Source organism: Capra hircus, unplaced genomic scaffold (assembly GCF_001704415.2).
Source record: "Capra hircus breed San Clemente unplaced genomic scaffold, ASM170441v1, whole genome shotgun sequence".
In the NCBI taxonomy this organism is placed as follows: domain Eukaryota; kingdom Metazoa; phylum Chordata; class Mammalia; order Artiodactyla; family Bovidae; genus Capra; species Capra hircus.
Genome location: NW_017206340.1, coordinates 1,653 through 4,386, shown reverse-complemented (window position 1 = coordinate 4,386; position 2,734 = coordinate 1,653). Strand labels below are relative to the sequence as shown.

The 2,734-nt window shown below is 41.9% G+C and overlaps 1 long non-coding RNA gene across 1 annotated transcript; it reads left to right on the top strand.

Annotated features, from left to right (window-relative positions):
* The first annotated feature begins 506 nt into the window (after positions 1-506).
* On the top strand, positions 507-1,902 carry LOC108635123. Its single transcript, XR_001917755.1, has 2 exons — positions 507-574; positions 1,303-1,902. It is a non-coding gene; the product is annotated as an uncharacterized LOC108635123 (long non-coding RNA).
* Positions 1,903-2,734: the final 832 nt, after the last annotated feature.

Here is a 2,734-nt window from a genome sequence, read left to right as displayed (position 1 = left end):
AGGCTGGAGAGATGATCTGCAAGCTGCCCTCGGTCCCTTTTAGAAGAAGAAAGGAGACAGATTAGGAGGTCATGGATCAAAGGGAAAAGCATTATAAGAAGGACTTGAGGTAAAGAGAAAGGTGTCACTAGATAGCCAGGCTCTTTTCAACCCAGGATGTACAACAAAATGGCAACCAGTTCAAGTGTGTCAAGACAGGCACTTTTATAGTTCATAGAGGGTAAAAGGTATCAAAGAGGAATCTTCTCCAATCAAGAAAGGGAGGCTTTGACTCCAAGTTAAAGAATGCTCCCAAATCCTCCCACTGCCATAAACCCCTGAAACTGAGAGCTTAAGGAGTCATGGGAAGATAATCCAGTGAGGAGATCCTGGAGCAGGATACTTCCTCCTTCTGGAGTCCCTGTCAAGCCACTTATGGACGGATTTGCATTTTGGCTGGGAAATGACTGAACCGGGCCAGTTTTGGCAGCTCTGCTTCCTCCTGGGTGGGGCAGCAATTCCCTATAAAAAGGCCCTCTGTTGTATCACTGCCATCCGCCTGCTCCTCAAGTCTGGATAGACTTTGGAGAACCTGGTGAGTCTGAGTCTTCAGTTCAGCTTTATTCTTGGGCTCTCTACTTATGAATTAATTCTGGCTATAGCAAATTTGGTGTGTCCAGTTATTGTCATGACTTTAATGCTCCTTAGTGGATGGGAGCTTGGAATTTGAACACAGTGATATACAGTATTTATTAAGTTTCTGGTACAGAGTTTGAATTCCTTTAATGAAGAGATTAAAATAAAATCTGTGACAAGAAGAGGTAAAGAACAAAGTATTTTTCCTCTTTCTGTATCTTTCTTGTGTCCTTCTGCTCTTATTTAAGAGACATTTATCTCTGAAGGTGTAGGGCTCTTATATCCTTCCTGGTGGCCATTTGCTCTGTACACAGGTCATACTTCTGGGACCTCATGATAGATAATGATGATGAGAATTGCTTGTGAGCTTACCCAGGATTTTGGAACACTTGATGGCCTTTCTTGAAGATGTTCTTTTCAGAAAAAAAAAGAAGACCAGAATAACTTTGATTGGTTTTTTGCATAAAATTTTTTTGAAAGGTTGTATGTTAAAAGAAAAGATTTTCTCTGAGCCAATAATACAATTTGTTGAAGAGGGAGAGAGAGGCCAGAAATTCACTGAAAGGGATTAAAGAGATCAAACCACATTCTTAGAGACTGGAGAGATTCTATCTGATATTATAAAGCTCAGACCTTTCTCCCTGTAGCAGTTCCTTCTTGTGAACACTGTCATGTAATTTGTTTCAGATTCGAAGACTCCAGAAAGATGTCTTATCAGCAGCAGCAGTGCAAGCAGCCCTGCCAGCCACCTCCAGTAGTGTGCCCTCCCAAGTGCCCTGAGCCCTGCCCACCTCCAAAGTGCCCTGAGCCCTGCCCACCCCCAAAGTGCCAGCAAAAATGCCCTCCTGTGCCACCTCCCCAACAATGCCAGCAGAAGTGCCCACCCAAAAGCAAGTAGAAGCATCGGCTTTTATCTGGATCAGGAAAGGATGAGACAACTGACTCACCCAGCTCCACAGCTCCACCTTCGTCTTCTCTTTAAAGCCTATCATGGATACAGAAGAAGCTTCTCCATCCTTCAGCCTGCAGTATGCCTGTGGTGATTCCTGACAGCCAGAGGTTTCCTTCCTGAGGCTGCTGTTCTACTCTGCTCTGAGAGGACAGCTGAGAAAGCATCCCAGAGCTTGAAATGGAAGAGCAGCAGCTTTTCTCCCGGGCACCATCAGAGGATTCTCTCCCTCTCTTGGGTCTGTCTGTCACCTGGTCAGGGGTTTCTACCAGCTGGTCAACTGTTGCTTATTCTCCTCTTCATGAATAAACTACAGTTCCTTTGTGTGATGACAAAAATGTTTCCTTTCTTTTCAAACTGCTTTTAGTAATACCATATCATCATCCTGTTTTGTTTCTATCCTTTGATGCTGAGGTTTAAGCTCTCACAATCAGCGTTGTCTAAATTTTGACTCTTATCAAAGAATACTTCTATATAATTTCAATTCCATGCTATTTCCTTAATTATCACTTGATGGTTGAGGAACAAAATATTTACCTCTCCTGGTTTTCAGTCCTTTTAGTAAAATGTAGGGAAAATTGTATTTCATTTCAAACTATTGAGGAATCAATATTCAATGGATGTGTATACTTTAGTTGGCATATGCCAGACTCATAAATAGCACTCGGAAGACAGTTCAGTTCAGTTCAGTTCACTCAATCGTGTCTGACTCTTTAGGACCCCATGGACTGCAGCATGCCAGGCCACCCTGTCCAGGCCATCATTGTCTCCATCATCACTCCCTTTACCACCGCTGTTACCCTCACCACCATATTAGCTCCAGAAGGAAAGTAGCTCAGAAATAATTTGTGTTTCAAACAAGTTTTTTACACTGTGCTGTACTTTCATGTTCTGTTTTTTTTTTTCTTTTCTAATTTAGCCATATTTTTAGATGCTATTGCTGATAAAGGGCTTTTGGAAATTAATGAAATAGTCTGCATAAGCTTATAGTAGTTCTTAAAAGATGGGTACTACCAAAGAAAGGTAAATAGAAAGGGTACTTACCAGGTAAGGTGCTGCCTCCTCCCCATGTGTATCACCTTACATATTTTTTCACATCTGAAATTGCTTTCCTGATTATCTTGGTTCCATCTTTAAAGAAATTTGAGGTTCACAGTGTTCATTGAGATT